Source organism: Amblyomma mixtum, chromosome 7, assembly GCF_055824585.1.
Source record: "Amblyomma mixtum isolate Tamu chromosome 7, ASM5582458v1, whole genome shotgun sequence".
Lineage (NCBI taxonomy): Eukaryota > Metazoa > Arthropoda > Arachnida > Ixodida > Ixodidae > Amblyomma > Amblyomma mixtum.
Genome location: NC_143018.1, coordinates 44,524,357 through 44,549,727, shown reverse-complemented (window position 1 = coordinate 44,549,727; position 25,371 = coordinate 44,524,357). Strand labels below are relative to the sequence as shown.

Below are 25,371 nucleotides of genomic sequence, written 5' to 3'. Positions count from 1 at the left end.
GCCCAGCGCGCCAGCCGACCCGCAGGCTCGCGGAGCCGCATCAGCCAACTGAGCGCACTCTGGTCTGTCTGCACCACGAATTGCGTTCCATCAAGGTAGACGTCGAATTTGCGCAGTGCAAACACGATGGCGAGGCACTCCTTCTCGGTCACGGAATAATTCCTCTCCGAGAGCAGCAAGGAGCGGCTGGCAAAGGCCAGCGGTTGCAGCACGCCATCGAATTTCTGTAGGAGAACTGCTCCTAAACCCAGATCGCTCGCGTCAGTCTGGACTACGAACTGTCTGGTCAGGTCGGGTAGCCTGAGCTGCGCTGTCTCGGCAATGGCACTAGACAGGAGGCGAAAGGATCGCTCTTGCTCGGGCTCCCATCGCCACGCGGCAGTCTTTCCCAAGAGCTCGGTCAAGGGTGCCTGCACGCGGGCAGAGGACGATAAAGGTTGGCCGTTCCCACACAACGGCGCAGGCCGCGTACGTCCTTGGGCGCGGGAAATTCGAGTATGACTCGAAGTTTCTCCGCATCTGGCTCAATGGAGCCCCGGCCTCAGCGACTGCGCCCCTGCCTCAGTGGAGGCTTGGGCGGGCTGCACGAACGAGGGAGGCAAGGCTCCTAGTTCGATGAGCGGCGTGGTTTCCACAGGGAACCGGGCCAGCGCCTCGCCGTTCCCAGAGCAGAATTGACTGCTGCTGTTCGAAACTGCCGGTTGCGGCAGCGTGACACGAACTGCTTTCGCACTGGGCGGAAAGCGTGCACAGCTGAGGCATGTGACCAGCGGATGCACCGCAGGGTGCTCCGGGTACAGCTCCAATGGGAGCCGCGTGGTCGACATTTTGGGTTGTGTCGCCGTAAACCCCAATGGGGGCCGCGGCCAACCACGGTGTCTAGCTATTCGTAGGAACAGCAGCCAGCGGATAAAACGACGCTACAACTCCGTAGGGAGCCGACATGTAGCTGCCGAGTGCCCCGCTGGGGGTGTTAGACATGGTGCGCAAGCGTGATCGTCAAGGCGACCTGCTCGGCTAATGTGCCCTCAAAGGCGTAAGCGCCAATGACTTAGCACGTTGGGCGCCAGTTGTGGGTTTCTAAGTGGACACAGGCCACCACCCACCGCGGGTTCGAGCTTCGCGCGAGCCAAGGGCCCCGATCAGCCGTCACCACACACACACTGGGACACCGCTGCAGCTCACTCAACCTCCGCTGGGAGGAGAGTGATTCACCGCAAAGAAATAGGCCTCCAAGTTCACAAAGGAGACGTTTATTCACGTCGTCCTTCAGCAGGTACACAAACACTCAATGGACACCCCGTCCCGGGGGCGCGCGAGGAGCGAGGCTCCGCTGCGCGCACGAAGCGACCAGAGTAATGCGCGCCGCTAACACGCCGCTGCAGGAGAATGTCCCCGCGGCAGTGCTGTGATCTCTCTCTCGCGTCGACCGTTGGGCCGGTTGCGAGAGAGAGTGGGCAATCAACGCAAGGTACGCCTGTCGGAGGTCGCTGGACCCCGCTGGACAGGCTCGAACCGCTGCAGGTCAGAGGACACGTGCGGGCGAGCTCGAGTAAGCACTGGTCCGAACGGCAAAGGCCGGCACGGACAAACAGTAACATACGCACCTTACGCTGTCTCGGAGGGATCTCTCTCTCCGGGCCCCGCTCGGACGGTCGCGGGATGCGCGGCCGCCAAAACGGGTCCCGGATTCCCGCCAAAAGGCGCCAATGGCAAATGCCCTTGGGGAGCCGGGGCGGAGCTGTGGCTAAATGACAGTGATTAGTCACCCAGCCGCCTCTCCACCGCCTGAGGCGGGAGCAAGGGAAAGAGGAGAAACGACGCGGTAGGCCGGCACAGCCGCGCAAAGGCGACGGCGGAAAGCCAGATTCCCACATCCCCCTCTCCTTAAAAGCCCTCCTACCCATCGGCAAAGCACGCGGCACGGACAAACAGTAACGTACGCACCTTACGCTGTCTCGGAGGGATCTCTCTCTCTCTGGGCCCCGCTCGGACGGTCGCGCCGTGCGCGGCCGCCCGTAGCGGGTCCCAATTTCCCGCCAAAAGGCGCCAATGGCAAAGGCCCTTGGGGAGCCGGGGCGGAGCTGTGGCTAAATGACAGTGATTAGTCACCCAGCCGCCTCTCCACCGCCTGAGGCGGGAGCAAGGGAAAGAGGAGAAACAACGCGGGCGGCCGGCACAGCCGCGCAAAGGCGACGGCGGAAAGCCAGGATTCCCACAGCCTCGAACATACACAAAATCAGGAGCCAAACGAATGGCGGGGTCCTGGTGAATGTGGCGAGAGTGTGACCCCAGTGACCTGGAATTGAGTTCTGTCGCAAATGTGGAATGAGTTTTGGGTAGTTGCGCAGCGCAGCGGAGACGCATCTCCATGGTCGTGCACCGGATTACCGGATGCCGTCTGCGCATGCGCGATAGCAGCTGCGCGCTACGCCTGACCAGGCAGCTGACTCTGAGCGTGCGCAGCAAGTAACTGGCTTACGTCTAAGTTAAAACGTCTCTTTTATGCTCAATCCCTGTGTTAATGACGAGGCGGCTTGTCGTCAGAGACAGAAAAGGAAAATAGCGCTGCAAAAAGACGTACACAAGAGAGACTGACACAGGACTTAGCGCAAGTCCTGTGTCAGTCTCTCTTGTGTACGTCTTTTTGCAGCGCTATTTTCCTTTTCTGTCTCAAATAATGCACCATCTAGCCCAAATTGACGTTCTTCTAAACCATCTGTCGTCAGAGCTTGAGTGCAAGAGCGCTAGCATGACTGAATATGCGCGATCGATCGCCGTTCACGCGAAGTAGCTGATCGCTCACTCCTAAGAACAACAGCGCTGTTACCAGGCTTTTCAGAAAAGAAGAGGAATATAATGAGTTTTCCCGGCTCCGCATCGCTACCGAAACTAAAGCCAGTCCCGCACACCCTCATGCGAGCGCTCGCCACGATGGCCACATTCGCTTTCCTCTGCTCTTGGCGCGGAACAAGTTTCACATTCTCCGGTCTTCTGCGCGCCTTCCTTCCACTTTCTCCTCTCCCTTCTTTCAGACCGCAAAGCCCCACCTCGATGGACACTTCCGAGGCGTAGTGGTTGGTGGTTTATGGGGTTTAACGTCCCAAAGCGACTAAGGCTATGAGAGACGCCGTAGTGTAGGGCTCCGGAAATTTCGACCACCTGTGGTTCTTTAACGTGCACTGACATCGCACAGTACACGGGCCTCTAGAATTTCTCCTCCAAAGAAATTCTAGCTGCCGCGGCCGGGATCGAACCCGCGTCTTTCGGGTCAGCAGCCGAGCACCATAATCGCTGAGCCACCGCGGCGGCTACTTCCGAGGCGTACACGCGAAGCGCCTACGCGCACGGGCGTACGCTGGAGCCTATCTGCTCATGCGCAAGGCGCGACGCGCGAGCAGGCGCGAGCGGGGCGCAGATATCTGTGCATGTCAGATATCGGCGCCTGCGCACGGGCGCTCACGCGCGCGTCGGAAGCGGGGTCCGGTTTACAACAATGGGAGGACCGCGGGGCTCGCGGGGACTCTTCTTCACTGCTTGAAGCTCTTTCAGATCCCCCCCCCCCCCCCCAAATTTTCTTGGAATCCTTGACGCTCCCCAACCATCTTCTGTTCACGGCTGGACATTTTTTCAGTCGGCTCGCGAGGGGGAGCGAGCCAGCACCAGGAGCATGGAGGTGCATGAACTTTTCGACGCCCATCGCGGCTCGTGCTGGGCGCGCAGGCGCTTCACGTGTACGCCTCGGAAGTGCCCATCGAGGTGAGGCCTAAAGCTAACCTACACGACTATGACCTCGGGAGTTGTAGCGCTAATAGATGCCTCTGCAAAATGAAAAAGGGGCTTAAAGAGGCGGCCGTCGGGATGCGACAGCCGCGTTTCGGTGGAGGCGAAACGCAGAAGGCGCCCGTATGGTGTGCGATGTTAGTGCACGTTAAAGATCCTCAGGTGGTCGAAATTATTCCGGAGACCTCCACTACGGCACCTCTTTCCCTCTTTCACTCCCACCTTCCTCCCTTCCCTTACGGCGCGGTTCGGGTGTCCAGCGGGATATAAGGCAGTCACTGCACCATTTCCTGTTTTTAAAAGCCAATTTTGCAGTTTTCAGTTTAAAGCACCATCTTCAATTTTTCTACATGAATACCGTAAATTCTGGTATACAGCACAGAAGTGAAAAAAATTTGGCTATGAGAATTATTTATATATGGCATTAATATGTACCAGCTGGGGACAATCTGGTAATTAACCCGTTCTTCAATCAAAATTGATCCCTGCGGAATTTAAACCGCAGGCGGACTGTATACCTGAAATTACGGTATAATCGCAAAAGCTGTTTTCCTACTGTTTTACTAAGATCGGAGACCGGTTCTCAAAGTGTTGAACATTAGTCTTCGCTTCTATGTTCATCACCGTGAAGTCGTAGGGACCACGACTATGGGCCAGCTGTTTTTCCCTAGGCGTGTTCTCACTGAGTCACACATAACCAGTAACTTTCAGCAAAGACTTATACCAGCACAGTTACCCCACACGTCCATGATAGTGTTATTGCGTTCCTATGTGTCCCTCCTGAAAGTGCGCCAACTAGCCCAGCTACAAGCACTTCTTAGTGGCATTCATCGCGAGCCACGAAAGGAAAAGCGACGAAAAAAAGGGACTTATTAACTTGCGTTCACTTCTACCAATCTCGTCGAAGCGTCTTTCGCACCCACAGACACGGAACCGGTCAAATCTACTTTGGAGTGCATATTGCAACCGCGCTAAAACGACGCAGGACAAGAAAGGAAAGCACAGGACAAGACGCGGAACTTCAACTAAAGTTTACTACGGGAAAACCACATTTATACAGGAAACGTAATCACACCAGATAAACAGCCGAAACCATCAAATAACACAGGCACGATGGCGCGCGTGGCACAAGTTCACATCTAGGTAGTTTAACTCTTTCATAGATAAAGATACTGAAGTGGAGCTGATGCAACGGTCATTTTCTTTTTTTATGCAGTAGGCTTCAAAGATTTCCCTGCTAAGCTGGGTCGTCAATTTTTTTAAGACAATTGTGTGGCCATGAAATGCGATGTCCCGGTGGTATTCACGGCGCCCAAAAAGCTTTCGGGCATGTGCAATATGGTGCAGGGAAGGGCAAAAAAGAACGAGTGCCGCACTAAGCACGTAGACAGGTTCGTTCCCTGCAAAACGGGGGTGGTGTACAAAATACCCCTCTCATGTGGGAATTGCTACATTGGGCAAACTGGACGATGCCTGAATGTCAGACTTCAGGAGCATCGCGCCGCTGTTGAATCATTGGCGGGAGGCGGGGAACTGGCAAAACATTGTCGCCATTGTAATAATTGCACACCCAGGTTCCGCGACACAATTGTCTTAAAAAAATTGACGACCCAGCTTAGCAGGGAAATCTTTGAAGCCTACTGCATAAAAAAAGAAAATGACCGTTGCATCAGCTCCACTTCAGTATCTTTATCTAAGAAAGAGTTAAACTACCTAGATGTGAACTTGTGCCACGCGCGCCATCGTGCCTGTGTTATTTGATGGTTTCGGCTGTTTATCTGGTGTGATTACGTTTCCTGTATAAATGTGGTTTTCCCGTAGTAAACTTTAGTTGAAGTTCCGCGTCTTGTCCTGTGCTTTCCTTTCTTGTCCTGCGTCGTTTTAGCGCGGTTGCAATATGCACTCCATTGTCAACCACCAACTAGCCCGCCTTCACTTGTTACAAATCTACTTTTTTAGACAGTCTACAGACTGTCAACAGACTTCTGTCTGTAAAGTCTACAATCCTAGAGAACAGACTATAGTCAATACAAATGCGCCAACAGTCTATAGACAATATATAGATTTATGGCCATACACTTTAAATAGACTTTTGCCCATAGGCTATGAATAGACCAAAGGAAATATCTATAGGACGGTAATAGAGTCTGTTGTAAGAAGTCTATGACTGTCTATATACCATTTATATAAGGGTTTGTATGGAACACGCTGCTCCAGATGAATGCTTTCATGGCCTCTTTCTGGCCTATTTGCTTTGTGTGAATCAATCTGCCTTTTTCAAAGTAATCATTTTCTCTGTCAATGACCTCTTAGTGGCGCTTTCAAGCTTTTTGGGGAATATGTAATTTAGAGTTGGTAGTCGCATTGTATTCTTCTCAGTGCTCCTCTTCTTTTTGTTGGAAGTGATTTTTTAACACTGAGCAATATAAAGTGAAAAAATAAATATTGGGAAACGAAAATAAAGTGCGCTGCTAGAAACTGCATGCGATGACCCTTAGCAGAAGATGTCTGAAATAATGGTTAACCGGCGTGTTGTTTGGTTGCCTAGCTAGCACAGAATGAGTAAGAAGGACGCAGGGTAAGAAATGCTTGTGACGCAGAATTGTTCATAGCCCGCCAACTGAAGTCAAGATAGCGGCAACTTTGAAACTGATTTCATGGAAGAGAAACCTCACCCAGTTGGTTATTTTTTGGTAAATGATCACGATAGCTAGAACCACGCAATCTGCTTGCCGTGAAACGTGATCGTCAAAAAAGTTGTCTTGGAAGCTTCAAAACACTGCTGTACTCGCAATTTTCAAGTCAGCAAATATAGAAACCACTGAAAAGACCAGTTGTACGGCCTATCTCACCATAATCAGAGAAATAGAACAGTCCAGGCAGTGCACACTTCGCAAGAACCTGAAAAAGCATAGACAGTTTTCGTCGTGGATTACTTAAAAACGTTGCTTTAATTGCACACCAGCTTGGTCAATAACGCCAGATTTTTTTGTTACTAATTTTCACATGCTCTTGGTGTTTCACATACACCTGGACGTTGATTTTCACTGCATAATAGGTTAACTACTCAATAAATCCGAAATTTTGTTCTGGTTTCTTCATTTGCGTGTCGGGACAACCTGGAGAAGCTTGATATGCAAGAACTGGGACGCATTGGAATGCACAAACGTTCACCTGGGAATAACAGTAATTTTATGCGATAAAAATTCCGTAATCTCGATCATAGATTCGCCGTTCAGATGTGTGTTAAATCTACGGCGGATGTGACTGAGCAACAGGACTCAATTATGCATGATTTATTCCTCATTTGCACATCGCAAGGTGTCACAGTTAAACTTGAGAAAGCCTTACAGCAAACTTTACAACTTTAGCCAGTGTAGTAGTGCCTTCTGGAGCCATTTTTTCTTCAAGTTGTGATCTCCGCTCCTAGCTGGTTGTGTGATGAACATGTTGTAGAACCACTCCTTGAATTTAGTATTGAAAAACTAGCAGTTAATAAATGCATGTATTCGTTTATGGAATATTCCCATGCGCAATCCGCATTAGACAAGCTTCATGATTGCCGCTGTCTCTGACGTAGCGCAAGTTCTTGCGTTAAAAATTAACAAAGCTACTAGAAACATTTTCGTGAATGTCTTGCGCCAGTGTATTCAATACATTATTTTCATTTTCTTTTCAGCGAGGTACGCCATTGCTATCGCTTATGATCTAGCAACGACTGCAAGCAAAAATGTTCCTCTACGACTTCGAGGATTAATTGGTGGCAGTGCGTTTCTGGGGCCAGTCTTCGACATAACTGATTCAAGTGAATTCCTCTACCAACTCTCCCTGCTCACTCGGAAGGGACGTGAAAGTTTTTCGCAGCAGTTCAGGGAAATGCGGGATCTCAATGCTACAGGCAAGGCTGACGTTGCCTTGTTTTTGTTGAAGACCACTATATTTACCTCCGATAGGCTCCCGACCATGTTTCACGTTTGACATCCTTCAGCTACCAGGCAAGCGCATTATACTCTGAACTGCCGGCGCCAATGGTACAATATGACCGATATGTACAGGAAAGTAACTTCAAGAGGAGCATCCATGTTTCCAGTGACGCTGAATTCGAAGCAGGCACTGAAAAACTTTTCTACAGCCTCGCTTTTGACTACATAAGAGATATCAGCGAATGGATAGAATATTTGCTCAACACATGCAAGGTGCTTTTATATACGGGCCAAATGGATGCCCTATTCCCATCGACTAACCTGCGAGCCTACTTCAGAACGCTCAACTGGACGCACGCTTCCGAGTATCAAAGCGCCCCTCGTATTCCCTGGAAGGCTTCTGCACAACAGCGCGGCTTTTCCGGCTACGTAGTTCAAGTGGGCAACTTCACCGAGGCAGTGTTGCTGGGGGCGGGCCACTTCGCTGCTATGGACAGATCGGAGGAGGCGTATTTTTTGATGAAAAAGTTCATCGAAGGCGGGTCCTATCGATCACCATAATAAATGGCCCCAGCTTTTACATGCATTTAGAAGCACAGCGTGACAAGATCCTTGGTAGACAATCAGAAGTATAATCCAGATCCGAATGGTACGGTGCGAAATAAATAAGACGAAGGGTATATTTGTCTCCTTTCTTCCACCCCAAGTTGTCACATGTCGTGCTGACCGAGTTCAAAGTCAAACGTTTTCACACAATTGCCCTGTGACCCCAGGAATAAATGCTGTAAGTTTTTCGTGGAACGCACTGCGTAGCTTGATGTGCATGGTTCAGATGCGTTGTGACACGGAAAGGTTGAAAGTGTCCTCATTTCTTCATTCCCTGCTTACAGACACTAGACCCTTAGTTGCTCTAATGTCAACGACTCGTTTAATGTAGCTGGTTTCCATGAAAAAAAAATTCCAAGTGGCTACTTCGATACAGACCGAAGCAGGGTCAGGGAAATAGCAGCACGTATTTACTTCCATGTCATTACCCTCCCCTTCCTGACACGCATCCCCTCCCACACCACTTTCCTTCCCCACCCCCGGGGCCTTCCTCCTCGGAGCGAAGGCCCTATTTAATCCCTGCCGATGATGAACGCTTTGCCCAGACGAAGACAAGTCCCCTTGTAGAAACGTTGGCTCTAGCAACCTGAGGTTTTCCCCTCCCTTGTTCATTTTGTGATCGCCAAGGACCATCTACCGCACCCTCTCTCTACCATTACTGAATACTGTCTACTATGGCCGACTGTTGGATAATGCCCTAAGAAGTACCAGTTGTTTACTGTCGTTATTGCCTTTCTTGATAACGATCTTAATACCTCAAAAAACCTACTTTTAAAAAATAGTGGCGTGCTTAACTGAAACGCCTGGTATACGCATGTATGCACACTTCTGACAAGCCGCGCTCGTGTCGTGGCCTGTCACTGTGTGTCACGCTCGTGACAGACTGCACAGTCTGGTGCTATTTGAAGGTTATAGAGCTCTTTTCGGACAAAAAGCAGAAATATTTATTCCTTAGGTGACAGGGGCTTAGCCAGCCTTAAAAACGATAATGCAGGATAGTGGAGCCCTACGGCCATCTCAGCTCACGGATTCCTTTCAGCCCCACTGCGAAAATAAACCTCGCTAAAGCCGTTTAATTCGAGTTGGTTAAGCCTAAGTGATCACCTTTAAATCGCGTCACACTGCACATAATCCGCGGTGGAGCGCGCCAGCGCTTTCAGAAGGCGAGTGTTCAAGCGTGTCTGCTGAATGTATGAAGAGAGACACTGTACCGAAAGCTGCCCACTGATTCTTCTTGTGAGTATAGGCGTTCCGCGACCAGGTGCTTGGCTTTCCTTGGGGTGAAAGGATTTCAAAGTATCACCTCGTTCATGGCCGCAGCCTTACAATTTGACTTAGTTACAAACCTCTACTAACACGCGTTCGTCCTTTCGCGGCAGCACAGGCAACGATGAACGATATTATTTAGGCTGCCGTGCGTGTAGTTATGCAAGCTCAACCGTGACGCGGAAAAGGATGGAAATAAACTTTCCGCATCGACTCTTCACGTAAAATTCCCTATCTTAACATGAGAGAATGTCGCTGATTTTCTCAGAGAAAAAGTTTGACTTTAATGTGTCAAAGCAGGCCTGGGCAATGGCCAAACGGCATCGAGAAACGGAGCTGAGATAAAACGTTGTCGCCCTCGCTTTGAATTCTGATTCCCCGTTTTCTTCTCCGCGCACGCTAGCTGATAAGGTTGTTCTATGGAGAAAATTAGGCACACCAGTCAATGCACGTGACCCATCTCGCCAGACTCTGAAAAGGTTGTTTCACGTGCGCATAGACTCTTAGCGCAACCGCCAAGCAAACAGAAAACTTCTGTGCAATGCTTGAACCTCAGTGTATTCAATAAAGTGCTTGCATGAGAAACATTACTTTTCCAGCCAAAAATGCCTCGCTGAAGTTGAAGCCCAATTAAGTGGTCCAAAGAACCCCATTAAGTATCCCCATATGTAGAACCGATTTGTAGGCGGGTCAAGAAAGGGCATCAATTTGCAGTTGTGCTTGCTACGCGGAAATAGCGTGAAACGCCCGGAAAACCACGTCACGAATTCCAAGCTCCATCACAAGCAACAAGTATTGTCACGTAGTGGTGACTGCTGAGGAAGACAGCGAAAATGGCTTCTAAACAAAATTTATTTGGGCTGACTTGCGCCCCCAAAGCACTGAATGAGTCGGCGGCGGCGTAGCAACAAGCGCGCTCGGCGATCGTGTAACCGCATGTCCGCCCCTCTCAGACGTGCTCAATTTAAAACTGATAGCGAACTTTCGAGATAAAGCGTGCAAAGTTACGAGAACATTCTGGAATAACCTAGACTCGGCTCGGCATGGATGCGATCAATCGGGATAATTCTATGCGCGTCTCGCATCACAAACAAAGCGATAAAGCGGCGTGCCGACAGCTTAGCAGAATGAACAAACACTACAAGGATTCGCGACATTGCTCCTCTCTCAAAGAAGCATCGACCCGATGCTTGAAAACATAAGGCGACTACAAACAAATAAAATGAACTGTGCAAAAATAAACACCGAGTGTGAAAACAAAGCTTCCTCTAGCGCGCATAATAGGTTTTCAGACAGACGATATGGACGATATGGTCGTACGCGGCGTCGCTGGGGCGCAATCATTCCGTCAGGGACGACTTCGTAGTCCAGTTCACCTGAACACGGACTACTACGAAATCACCCACGAGCAAAGTTACTAGAACATTCTGGAACAACGTAGAATCGGCTCCGCCTGGATGCGATCAATCGAGATAAATCTGGTCGCATCTCGCGTCACAAACAAAGCGATAAAGAGGCGTGCCGACAGCTTTGAAGAATGAACAAACAAAAGCCACAAAGACTCGCGCAAGTATGAAGTGTGGTGCACATACGGCGTGCCCCTCGTTAAGCACATGCTTAAATTCCTGCGCGTAGGACCGAGCATAATGCACGTGAAAACAATTAGGTGCACGAAGCATTTGCGGTTGGATTGGTTTTTGGCGCAAATGTAAAGCCGGCACTGCACTTCACTGACTACAAGCCGTGTTGTAGAGAGGAAAAACTATACCTCCTCAGCGGATCATTTACGACCATCTGAAAACAGAAGCAAACTTTGAGTGACGCAAAATTCCCTGCCTTTCGAGGAAACATGATGCGACAGGTTGAAATTGAGCAGTTGTTTGTGTACGATGCTTAGAGCTGGTAGAATGCAAACGGAAGCGTCTGCAGCAAGTGTCTGCTAAACCAACTACATACGCACAGTCAGCTCTCCTGCTCAAATATCTCCCGTAAATAGGTGAGAATCCTGCATGTACTGAGGTACAGGCGCAACTTCATCTCAGCACAGCGTCGTTGCTACCAAAAGCCGCCAACAGAGGCCGTACCTGCCCGACTTAGCACTCGCAGACATTGTTAAGAAAAAATGCCTCTTCTGGATAATGTTAGCGTATCAGTTTCAGTTTACTGAAAAAAAAAATTATCTTTTACCCAAAAATATATACAGGGCGGCAGGACAGAAGAGGTGTGAAAATTTGGCTGTATGTCTCGGAGTTCGCTTTTTAAGGAATACATGAAGTAGTGGCAATGGAACCAATGAGGACTTGATCAAGTTAATGTGAAAATAACGTAATAATAAAAGACGCAAGAAAACAACAGCAAACCAATTATAATAGGACATTGTACAATGCTATCAAATTATGATATGCAGAACAAGTTGGGTGTTTGTAGTTTCGATACGTAATCATATTTCTAGCACGTGACTTTTCAGGAGGTAATTGAACATACGTCATCATCGAGATGATTTGATGAACACATACAGTGCATTCCAGAATGATACAACAGTTGATAATGCAGTATGTTTGACGAATTTTGTGTTTACTTCCGATAGGAATCGAGAAGTTCGTGCCGACAACCTTATGCCATCACTGTTTCAGAGTTGAGACGGAATGAAAAGGCTTACGCTTATAAGCCTATCACGAGAGCGATACATCAGCGAACCAAAATTTGCTTTCCGAACAGATAATAATGGCAAGATTTTAAGATTCTTAAACTGGAAAGGGAAGGTTCTGCGTATGGCCTAAACGTAATTCTCTTTTGTTCTGGAAGTGGCTAAGCCATTCTAGGTGTGTAATGGTGTAATGTGATGGTGCACTACAAGTATTATGCGTGCTTTCTTCAAAAAAAATTCCTACGGACGGTGTGCTAAACAGTGTACATCGGCGTTTCTAATCAGATCTGCTTCAATCATGCACCTAACGACTTGGCTCTTGTGTTTTTCTGTAAGATTGCACATTCAAAGGAACGGTTCACAAAGCCGTGCACATTTAACTTTTTCACAATCCGAAGAAAGATGTCCATTTATATAATTATCTACCATCCTCTTGCGTTGCCGACTCCGCCGCGGTGGCTGAGTGGTTCGCCCGGCTACTGGCCCGAAAGACGCGGGTTCGATCCCGGCCGCGGCGGCTGAATTTCGATGGAGGCGAAATTCTAGAGGCCAGTGTACTGTGCGGTGTCAGTGCACGTTAAAAAACCCCGGGTGGTCGAAATTTTCAGAGCCCTTCACTACGGCGTCCCTCACAGCCTGAGTCGCTTTGGGGCGTTAAACCCCAATAAACCAAACCAATCTTGTGTTGCCACAGTTCTCACTCAGACATCGGCAAGTTTGCCCGATGCAGCTTGACCGGTATGGCATACATCTCCAGCTTTCCTGGACACAAGACTCGACCCATGAGTCCTGTTGGATATTAGTGTTCCTGTATATGCTACCGCAGGCTCCCTGCGGGAGCATATACAAGAACACTACTGGACATAATAAATTGTACGTATTTCTCGAAACTGTTTACAATTCTGAAACTCGTTATTCTAACATCGTTCCCTTTTAGTGCAAAAAATCCTGAGGCTGCCAATCTCACAAATTTTATGAATTTGCCAATGTTTAGGCGCGAGTTAAAAACACTGGCAGAAAGTTTTTTTCTTTTAATTTCACAGAATAATCAATCATAACCAGAGAACTGTCAGAAAATCGTGTAGTATACTGATAGAAATAAAGTGTTTATTAATGTCATATTTACGAGGACGCCTGTCACAACTATCGCCGATGGCTCGCTTCTAAGTTCTCACTGTAAAATGTTGGCACGAAGGAGGTGCCATTTTGTATATCGCGCATACTAAAAGTAAAGTATGTGCTCTCTTGTCAGGTACTTTGATAATTTTGTGTTCATGAACGAAATAAAATAACGCAGTAAGAAGCGAGATAATATAATCCTCATTTAAAACAAACAACAGGCTTTTGTGTGCCGGCAGTGCAACGCAAGGCGCGCACTCCGTTAACAGCCGACTAACCGCTCTTGTGTAAAAAGAAAAAGTGTGACAGAACATGGTTTTTTCTTTTCGAGTCATGCCCTGGCTGGATACGCCAGATAGGCAGAATTCGTGTAGCTGTTTCAGCGAATGGGCCAGAGAACGGAAACTGCTTTCTGAAGCGTTTGCAGAAAAACCATCCCGCATTGTAGCCCCAGCCGCACACATTTATGCAGACTCTTCTCCTGAGCCTCCGGTCAGTCGGTAGAAAGGGTGGGTGACCACAGGTAAGAAGTTCCTTTTTAAGTATCGAGTCGGAGCTAGTAGAACGTGGCAGCAATCATACCACCTAAACAGCGCTCATTTGCTTTGGTGCAGATGCTAGAATTGAATGCCCTGCGCCATGTTATCAAAACTAATTTCGTACTCTGAAAACGTTTGCCTAACCGTTCACGTAAAAACTAGAAACGGAAGTATGGAACCCTTTTAGTGATCAGCATTCCCCTCTCCCCGAACCAGAAAGGCCGAAAGCTTTCTACCGACGAGTGGAGGTTCCATTACTGCGACACCTCTTGCTGCAATTCAGTGTGATCGTTCAAGAGATTCTCACAACCCGACATCCTGAACAAGCAATTGCGTATCTAGTGTATTCCCCTATTACCTTTGGCTTTTATGTTTTTATTCCACCGAATGATAGACAAATGGAGTCCATTTTCAACTTAACCCGCCCAATGCATCGTGCCTACCACGGGAGGAAGGCCCATGTCAGGCATTGTGCCTTTTGGCCCCCTGCCTGGAGTGTTCAAATACAGATCTATTCTACTCCATTGTATCCCATTCTTTACCGATTTCTTAAAGTTAGGCCCGGGAGATAAGTTCAATCAACCTCTGCAAATAAGTTATGCGGCCACCGGTACACAAAGGGAGCTAATAATTGTCACCGTCAGGCACGCAGTTTAAAAGTCCATTCATAAACTTTCCAGTGAATGTAGGAAGCGGCCATGTTTAAATCGAAAACTGAGAGGCAGTCGTATTCCTACGCCATTTCATTTGGTAAAATTCTCCAAGCACGCATGCGCTCCGAGATATTCGCGTCAAAATTTTCCGCACAAATGCATAATTACGCTTGCAAGTTGGTGACGATCGGGGCGATTCTCCTCTAGGCGTGACGAGGCGTGTCTGCCAACTGGGTACTGCGACCGATGAAGCTGATAACTGTTTCTCTTTCAGTTTCTGCTGCGGAAAGGAACAAAGCGCTTTTCGCCACATCTACGTCATTCTAGGGAGGAGTTTCGCGTCGTCTGCCACCGCACTGCATGCGTAATTATGTAATTATACTTAATGGATTAGACTAGAAATGCTACCACCCATCTTTATGTTTCTAACAAAACATTCGCGTTAGCAGAAGTAGCTAAAAGGTTCATTATTATATTTTAGCTAATTAGGTGATTCACTCTGATGAATAAAGCTTTACTTTTATCACACTTTTTAGTGCCCCAATAGACCCAACCACCCACGGACTTTGGCCAGATAGCATTTAGTAGTTCATCAGCTGCTGTCTTGTTTTAAGCAAAGAGGCATCACCCTCACAATGCGGGCAGTTGTAACCAGGGTGTCGAACCGGAACCGAACCCGAACCCGAAACCGGAACCGAACCCGAATTTTCGCCCGCAACCGGAACCGAACCGAACCCATATTTTTTTCGCCATCTTGGAACTGAACCCGAACCGGAACGATTCAAAGGAACCGTTCCGAACCGGTTCCGGACCCGGTTCAGCCCCACTTTTTTGCATCCCGGCATACCTCATGTTTACGCACAAAATGAGATGATCTAGCGCATAGATTTACCCATCCGTAGCTCTCTGCACTGGGAAGTACGAAAATGGTACCCAGTATATGCGACAGCAAACTTACAGGAAATCTGGTGCCTGGGAAGAAGCCTAATTGACGTTTCTGTAATGTACTACCGCCAATTCTAAACACAGGTTTATGTGAAATCTTGAGCAGGGTGTCGAACCGGCATTTTTTCGGGTTCGGTTCGGGTTCGGGCTCACGCCTTTCGGGTTCAGTTCCGGGTTCGGCTCCAGAGGGTCATTCCGTTCCGGTTCGAACCGGTTCGGACGTCTCGAACCGGTTCAAACGGGTTCAAACGGGTTCAAACGGGTTCAGGACAAAAAAAAAATTTGAACGCAGATGGGTTTCAGTCAACCTCGCTATGCGTTTTCTTTTTTCTGGCACATCGGTATACAAAATAAAAAAATGCAAAGATTTGTTTACGAGAACATAACACTGGGCTAGTTGGTAAGGGTTCATGCTTAAGCAGCGCAGTAAAAAGGACAAAAGGAAGTCTGGAGGAGACACAGACGCTGACTAACAACTGGTTATTACATTCTCGGAAAAGTTTATGAAGGCGCAGGCCACAGTGAACAATCCAAAAAACAGAAGAACGAAGATTAAAACTAAAAAACCATACTGCGCATGCACATCATAGTCGAGTCATGACATCTTTTTCAACAAAATTCGAAGACTATATTCTATAGTAGACGGCACTCCTCTATCTCCTGGATCTCACACAGATGCCACGAAAGCCTGACTCCTTATCTACGAAATTGATGGATGGTGAAGCAACACGCTCATCTCCTTTCTTCCTCATCATAAAGGCCTCTACCATCTCCCTACAATTTCGATCAGGGTGATTAAACAGGAGACTTGTCTTTCTAAGTGGGGAAGCAGTGGGCATTTGTTCGAACATCACAGATGGGTGAAAAAAGTAGCGGTGTCGTACAACTTGGGTTTGCATTGCCGCGAGTGCCACAATTGCTTCCCTCAGTAACGAAGACAAGTGTCTTGTTTAATAACCCTGTTTGCATTTGTAGGGAGTTGGTCGAGGCCTTTATGATCAGGAAGGAAGCCGATGAGTGTATTGCTTCATCATCTGTCTATTTTGTAGATAAGGAGTCAGGCTTTCATGGCAATTGTGTGAGGTTCAGGAGATAGGAGAGTGCCGTCTACTATGGAAGATACTCTTCGAATTTCGTTGAAAAAGACATTATGACTCGAATGTGATGTGCATGCGCAGTATGGTTTTTTTAAGTTTTAACCTTTGTTCTTTTGTTTTTTGGGGTTGTTCCCTGTGTCCTGCGCATTTATATACTTTTCCCAGAAAAAATAACCAGTTGATAGTCAGCGCTCGTGTCGTCTCCTTCCTTCCTTTTGCCGTGTTTAGTGCGTTACTTAAGCATGAATAAATTGTTTAATGCGAGATGTTCTCAACTTACCCATTTTATTTTATTGTCCGCAGCAAAAGGATGAATTTACGGCAACATCCGCAAAATGAAATGAACTCGAAATTAATGAAAATCGGCTATGTATACGCTATAATCCACCTTTTGAGGTGTAAGGCGAAAAGCCGGTGGATTTTGCATTGAGCAGTTTGGGAGACCCCGTCACGCGAGTAAGAGGTTTCCCCTGAAGCTTGAGTCAGTTGGGACCTTATTGTTCGCAGTGTACTTACAGGGCCCCAAATTTGCCGCCGCACGCGCCCTGTAGGTTCTCGCGCACTACTGAGAAACGAAACTGTCATGTAGCGGGACCTACATACAGAGACCTTTCCGTCGCGCCGAAACCGACTTGCCAGTCCCCCCCTCCTTCACTATAGCATGGTAGAAAAATGTGCGAGAGTCCCTCCACCGCCCATCCGCCGCCCAACGAGAGCCTCATAGGAGCACTGGCTCTCCCTAAGATCCAGAACTTAGCAAAAAATTCAGGTGGCACTTTGGCTCACTAAAGTGCTGCAAGGCGAAAGCGGTTCCTGGCCACTGTTTGTTTTTATTTACTTTTTATTTTTCATATTGTGACGAAGACGAAGCTGGCAGTGGCGCGGGACGGAGCGCCCGCGCTAGGCCAGCGGCCATTAAATCATCTCATAGCCATGGTTCACCACTTCTCATTCTTCGGCTGGCCGCCGCGTAACATTTGGTGGAGGTGCTGGGTCCCTTCATCGCCATCCTGGTCACGGAGCTTCGTTGTCAATATTTCGGTAACAATATTTTGTTTTTTTATTTTGTTTTTTGCCCCTTTTCTTAGTTTTATTGTTTTTATTTTTATTTTCACAGCTTATTTTTATTGTTTTATTTTTGTTTATTTTCTTTTTCTTGTTGATTTTTCTTTTCTTGACTTTACTCCTTTTATTTTATTTATGAAGCCCATGCATTCACTAGATGCGCCTTTATTCATGCTGGAACCTTGAGCCTTTTAAGCAGTGACGCCGAAAGGCGGACGAATCTGCCGACGCGTCTGTCGACACGGCTGACGACGCGTCTGTCGACACTCCTGCCGACGCGTCTGTCGGCACGGCTGCCGACGCGTCTGGCGACACTCCTGCCGACGCGTCTGCTAACGACAGTATGAGGCATTAAAGGCTTTCACCTTAATATATTTAAATCACCTATTCGACATCACCTTTGTGACTCACGTTAAATATCCCGAGCCCCTATAGCTCAGTATCTTCAAAAAAACAGCTAATCGTGGCTTCTCACTATAATGCAATAAGAAATTACGACATTGGCTTAATATGGTGACGTCAACCTGTTTTTTTCTGATAAAAAGAGTATGATAAAAAAAACACACGCTTGGATGGGTTGAGAAAGCTTCATTTTTGCACGGACACAAATTGGCAGCATCCTCATTTCGACGTTGAGCTGCAACATTCTTGCAAGTGCAGCATTTTGCGAGGAAGTAGATATACTTGCACTACATAGAATGTTTGTGACTTTTCCTGGGGCGCTATCAAATGCAACCTTGGTGCCAACAGAATTTTTGGCGCCTTTGATGGAGTAATAAAGAGTGGTTAATCTGGCCTGCACCATTTTTCCACCAACTTGTTTCAGCCATTTATTTTCAAAGCTACAAACAACCCCTTTCTGGCAGCTGTGCTTAATAGGCGGCTAAGTGCTCGCCTGTATTTTCTGGACATGCTCGCGAGAAAGCTTTGTGCTGATTCATTCACTTTTCTCACTCTTCGCTGTTACTTACCTGTGCGGCCTCTCCACAAGGCAGATGGCAAATGTTGCGATCGTTCATTACTTCCTCTACCCTTAGATATACAGCCTTACCTAGATTTTCTTGATACTAGTGTATCATCAGCGGATGTACTGTGCAGCCCACTTTAATGGCCGCACATATAACGAACGCTCGCATATTACGAGCGGGTGTGGTGCTCCTATGAAAATATGCATAAGGGCAACGCAAATTCGTCGCAGATACAGCGAACAACTCTGGCCACACTACTGGGTTACAGCGAACGAGGTGGCACGGTGAACTACCCCGAAGTTGTAGACGTAGTTCTTCCGCTAAGCACGCAGATGAAATAGCGCCTCTCAACCTTTACGACACCGCCCCGGAAAGAACATGTCAACCCAGAAATGGAATTAAAAGGCGGCACTGGCGTGCGCAGCTCTAACCGGAAAGTCCAGCATCCGGTGACACTGTAAACGGTGAAGTAAACACGGTAACGATATGATATAACTCTCTATTGAAATAGTAAGTAACCGCCGGCCAAACCCGCGTCGATGGCCAACGAGGGCAATCATTGCCTACGCGTTCGCTGGCTCGGCAAAACATCCCGAATGGAAGAAGCGCGGTGCGCGTGAGAAAGGGGCATCGTCGAAAGCGAAGCTACTGACCATGGTCGCGGATCAACTAACAGCAACGATTTCACAATTCTGAAATGCTTGCTGGCCATGCCGGTCATGTGGCATCCATAGCCTGCCCAGTCGTCTCCATCTTTAGCGCCGCTACTATGTGCAGGCATTGTCATACAGCAGACAGTGCAACGGATGCATTCTGCGCCACAAGCGCTGCGCTACTTCGTCGCTGCATCAACCCAGGTACGGTAGAAGCAGCTCGAAAACACGCGTGACCAGGAACATTGTAAACGGAAAAAAAAAAAAAAATGCGGGCCAGTTGGTACAATGTACCAACTGGCCCGCATTTCAACCCTTCTGCATACCAGGAACATGCAGACTTGTGGCAACGCGCTTCGTGGATCCATAGCCGACCAGATGTTTCCTCGGATAACTACGTCCCTGCGGACCACAAAATCGCAGAACCGCCTGTTCTGACAGAGACGTTGAACACGAAGCGCGAGCTCTCCCTGCTGCCAGGAATCTCAATTATGTGGCCGACCTGCCACCAGTTTCCATGCACACTTCATCCATGATTAGTGATACCCCGTCCCCGAATTTGATAGTTGGCAGGAAGGTCTCGACGAGGATTAAATGACCACCCTAGATAGCCTGGAAACAGCTGCGACAGGCTCTGCTTTGCACAAGTAGGCCGCAGTTTTATAAGAAATAAACGCCACTTTTAGCGGCCTTAGTGTTTTTGGCTGTTGTAAGAAGAATCCACTTGCTAAAAACATCAGATATAACGAACTGAACTAGCGTGACCGTCAGGTTCGTTAGAAGTGGGCTCGAGTATAGATTCAATCGGCCACAAAAACCTTTTTCACGCTTCAGACATGGGCCTTACATGTTAGGACGTACCGTCTGTTGCAAATGTTTACAGCCCACCGCGCCGTTTATTTCAATGGTGTGGTGGGCTGTAAACTTTTGCAACAGACAGTACCTTCACGCCAAGTGGACGTTTGTGCCGTGGTCAGTGCATTTCTACCTGTGCGAGCAACGAGAATCAATTTGAGCAATAAAATGATATTTTTGTCGCGATGCTGTGTTCCTTTCGGACATACTTAAGCAGTCTCTTAAAAAACCCATTGACATCACACATTTGATTATAACATTTATGGCTGCGATGAAAAACTTCGGAATTCCGTGCGAACTCTTCGTGTTCATAGGACTGTTTAGCGTGTGGAAAACCCGCATGATGGATGAACACGCAGAACCGCCGCGTTCAACGAGGTCACTGTTCAGATAACAGTGCACTTTAATGCAGGAGGAATATGCTGCGCAAGTTCAACCTCCTGACTGGTTCCCCTTTCTTGACGTGTGCACCGTCTGTAATTTCCATATGCGGGCGGAGAAAGGAAGTTATGCTGGCATGAGGCTTTGAGCCGCGCGCTGGCGACTGGCAGATATTTCTTCTTAGAAGCAGAACGATTTCAGCAAATCGGCATAACTAAATCACTTCATCGCATTTACATTTCATCGCAGCATCTTTCTGGGCGTAATCACTATCGCATGCCAGCGAGCGAATGTATTTTCGCATTGCCCTTTTATGCAATCGGTATTTAATTTTTTTTCTTATTAGTACATCTCCACCGTTGCCAAGGGCCCGCCTTTCGTTGCATATTTCGGTCGCGCACAAACAAGAATATGCGGATTCTAAAAAAAAAAAAGAAACTGCACAAATTTATACATTCTTCTTTTGTTAACACTAGTAGCAATATCTCGGGTTTAACGTGTCGAGTAGACATTGGGGCTATAGGATAGACGGTGTTATGGCGGGGTTCCAGATTGACGACACCAGCTGGGGATTTGGAACGTGCGACAGAACTCATTGCTTTTTGTATTTTTGGAATCAGAAGCCGAGCTCCACAGCCATTGAGCCATTTTTTTTATTTATTGTCCTACAGACCCATCGTGAGGGGTTTTATTTAGAACCTGCTGTCGGAGACAATGAGCGCCTACTTCCAACGGCGCTGGCTCAGTGGTTAGGGCACTCGGTTACTTATTCGGTGTACCCGGGTTCGAACCCGGACCCGGGGGCCACGTTTCGATGGAGGCGAAACGCAAAAGGTACCGTGTGCTGTGCGATGTCAGTGCACGTTTAGGATCCCCAGCTGGTAGAAATTATTACTGAGCCCTCCCCTACTGCGCCTGTTTCTATTTCTTCTTTTACTCTCACCCATGGGTCAGGTGTCCATCAAGAAGTGAGACAGTTACTGCGCCATTTCCTTTCCTCAAAAACCACCATCACAACGTTGTTGGGTCCTCGCGCTAATATTTCATCTATTTGTGGGAAATGACGCAAATAAAAGGAAGGCATTCCCAATCGGTGCTGAAATGATTATAGACACCCAGTTTTGTTGCGTGTTTTCTCCTTTCAAATGACCCCATAGTTTTTAGAATGCATGGTTCGCCGTGTGGTATTCCCCTACTGCCAATAAATAATTTAGAAAATAGTTTTTTCTCTCATGCTGTTTCGGTTTTATCAACCGAATGATGGCTGTGACGTGAGTTCAACATAAGGTCACGAGAGGCACGGGAAAACTAATACAAACGCTGATACGTTGTTTATACTCACTATAGCACTTTAATCAGCCGGCGGCTCCACGACCTATAATTACAACGAACGACGTATCAGCAGTTATATTGCCGTTTTATTGCACCTCACGCGACCTAATTTCCACTACACGTCACAGCCACCGTTATGTTGGTGAAACCGAAACAGGGTCAAGAAGAAATTCAAATATAAATTATTTATTATGTGTTTGGTGAATACCACGGGGTGCTCTATGTACCCCAGTGCCTAACGCATCGTTTGAAAGAAGAAATCACGCAAGCAAAAATTTGATGTCTATAGTACTTTATTGAGTTCGAGCAGTCCTAACAATCTGATTAAATATTTTGCGCAAATATGTAAAAGGGGAGGAGTAGTAACTCAAGACAGGGTGTCGAACCGGAATCGAACCCGAACCCGAAACCGGAACCGAACCCGAATTTTCGCCCGCAACCGGAACCGAACCGAACCCATATTTTTTTCGCCATCTTGGAACTGAACCCGAACCGGAACGATTCAAAGGAACCGTTCCGAACCGGTTCGGGACCCGGTTCAGCCCCACTTTTTTGCATCCCGGCATACCTCATGTTTCCGCACAAAATGAGATGATCTAGCGCATAGATTTACCCATCCGTAGCTCTCTGCACTGGGAAGTACGAAAATGGTACCCAGTATATGCGACAGCAAACTTACAGGAAATCTGGTGCCTGGGAAGAAGCCTAATTGACGTTTCTGTAATGTACTACCGCCAATTCTAAACACAGGTTTATGTGAAATCTTGAGTTACTACTCCTCCCCTTTACGGATGGGTAAATCTATGCGCTACGGATGGGTAAATCTATGCGCTAGATCAACTCATTTTGTGCGGAAACATGAGGTATGCCGGGATGCAAAAAAGTGGGGCTGAACCGGGTCCCGAACCGGTTCGGAACGGTTCCTTTGAATCGTTCCGGTTCGGGTTCAGTTCCAAGATGGCGAAAAAAATATGGGTTCGGTTCGGTTCCGGTTGCGGGCGAAAATTCGGGTTCGGTTCCGGTTTCGGGTTCGGGTTCGGTTCCGGTTCGACACCCTGTCTTGAGTTACTACTCCTCCCCTTTTACATATTTGCGCAAAATATTTAATCAGATTGTTAGGACTGCTCGAACTCAATAAAGTACTATAGACATCAAATTTTTGCTTGCGTGATTTCTTCTTTCAAACGATGCGTTAGGCACTGGGGTACATAGAGCACCCCGTGGTATTCACCAAACACATAATAAATAATTTATATTTGAATTTCTTCTTGACCCTGTTTCGGTTTCACCAACATAACGGTGGCTGTGACGTGCAGTGGAAATTAGGTCGCGTGAGGTGCAATAAAACGGCAATATAACTGCTGATACGTCGTTCGTTGTAATTATAGGTCGTGGAGCCGCCGGCTGATTAAAGTGCTATAGTGAGTATAAACAACGTATCAGCGTTTGTATTAGTTTTCCCGTGCCTCTCGTGACCTAATGTTGAACTCACGTCACAGCCATCATTCGGTTGATAAAATCGAAACAGCATGAGAGAAAAAACTATTTTCTAAATTATTTATTGGCAGTAGGGGAATACCACACGGTGAACCATGTATTCTAAAAACTATGGGGTCTTTTGAAAGGAGAAAACACGCAACAAAACTGGGTGTCTATAATCATTTCAGCACCGATTGGGAATGCCTTCCTTTTATTTGCGTCATTTCCCACAAATAGATGAAATATTAGCGCGAGGACCCAACAACGTTGTGATGGTGGTTTTTGAGGAAAGGAAATGGCGCAGTAACTGTCTCACTTCTTGATGGACACCTGACCCATGGGTGAGAGTAAAAGAAGAAATAGAAACAGGCGCAGTAGGGGAGGGCTCAGTAATAATTTCTACCAGCTGGGGATCGTAAACGTGCACTGGCATCGCACAGCACACGGTACCTTTTGCGTTTCGCCTCCATCGAAACGTGGCCCCCGGGTCCGGGTTCGAACCCGGGTACACCGAATAAGTAACCGAGTGCCCTAACCACTGAGCCAGCGCCGTTGGAAGTGCAACATTTACTTTTGTAGGCGCTCATTGTCTCCGACAGCAGGTTCTAAATAAAACCCCTCACGATGGGTCTGTAGGACAATAAATAAAAAAAAATGGCTCAATGGCTGTGGAGCTCGGCTTCTGATTCCAAAAATACAAAAAGCAATGAGTTCTGTCGCACGTTCCAAATCTCCAGCTGGTGTCGTCAATCTGGAACCCCGCCATAACACCATCTATCCTATAGCCCCAATGTCTACTCGACACGTTAAACCCGAGATATTGCTACTAGTGTTAACAAAAGAAGAATGTATAAATTTGTGCAGTTTCTTTTTTTTTTTAGAATCCGCATATTCTTGTTTGTGCGCGACCGAAATATGCAACGAAAGGCGGGCCCTTGGCAACGGTCGAGATGTACTAATAAGAAAAAAAATTAAATACCGATTGCATAAAAGGGCAATGCGAAAATACATTCGCTCGCTGGCATGCGATAGTGATTACGCCCAGAAAGATGCTGCGATGAAATGTAAATGCGATGAAGTGATTTAGTTATGCCGATTTGCTGAAATCGTTCTGCTTCAGTCGCCAGCGCGCGGCTCAAAGCCTCATGCCAGCATAACTTCCTTTCTCCGCCCGCATATGGAAATTACAGACGGTGCACACGTCAAGAAAGGGGAACCAGTCAGGAGGTTGAACCTGCGCAGCATATTCCTCCTGCATTAAAGTGCACTGTTATCTGAACAGTGACCTCGTCGAACGCAGCGGTTCTGCGTGTTCATCCATCATGCGGGTTTTCCACACGCTAAACAGTCCTATGAACACGAAGAGTTCGCACGGAATTCCGAAGTTTTTCATCGCAGCCATAAATGTTATAATCAAATGTGTGATGTCAATGGGTTTTTTAAGAGACTGCTTAAGTATGTCCGAAAGGAACACAGCATCGCGACAAAAATATCATTTTATTGCTCAAATTGATTCTCGTTGCTCGCACAGGTAGAAATGCACTGACCACGGCACAAACGTCCACTTGGCGTGAAGGTACTGTCTGTTGCAAAAGTTTACAGCCCACCACACCATTGAAATAAACGGCGCGGTGGGCTGTAAACTTTTGCAACAGACGGTACGTCCTAACATGTAAGGCCCATGTCTGAAGCGTGAAAAAGGTTTTTGTGGCCGATTGAATCTACACTCGAGCCCACTTCTAACGAACCTGACGGTCACGCTAGTTCAGTTCGTTATATCTGATGTTTTTAGCAAGTGGATTCTTCTTACAACAGCCAAAAACACTAAGGCCGCTAAAAGTGGCGTTTATTTCTTATAAAACTGCGGCCTACTTGTGCAAAGCAGAGCCTGTCGCAGCTCTTTCCAGGCTATCTAGGGCGGTCATTTAATACTCGTCGAGACCTTCCTGCCAACTATCAAATTCGGGGACGTGGTATCACTAATCATGGATGAAGTGTGCATGGAAACTGGTGGCAGGTCGGCCACATAATTGAGATTCCTGGCAGCAGGGAGAGCTCGC

At 47.5% G+C, this 25,371-nt stretch overlaps 1 pseudogene; it reads left to right on the top strand.

Annotated features, from left to right (window-relative positions):
* LOC149335855 (putative serine carboxypeptidase CPVL) overlaps positions 1-8,267 on the top strand; it is a 30,113-nt pseudogene extending 21,846 nt beyond the window's left edge.
* The last annotated feature ends 17,104 nt before the right edge of the window (positions 8,268-25,371 follow it).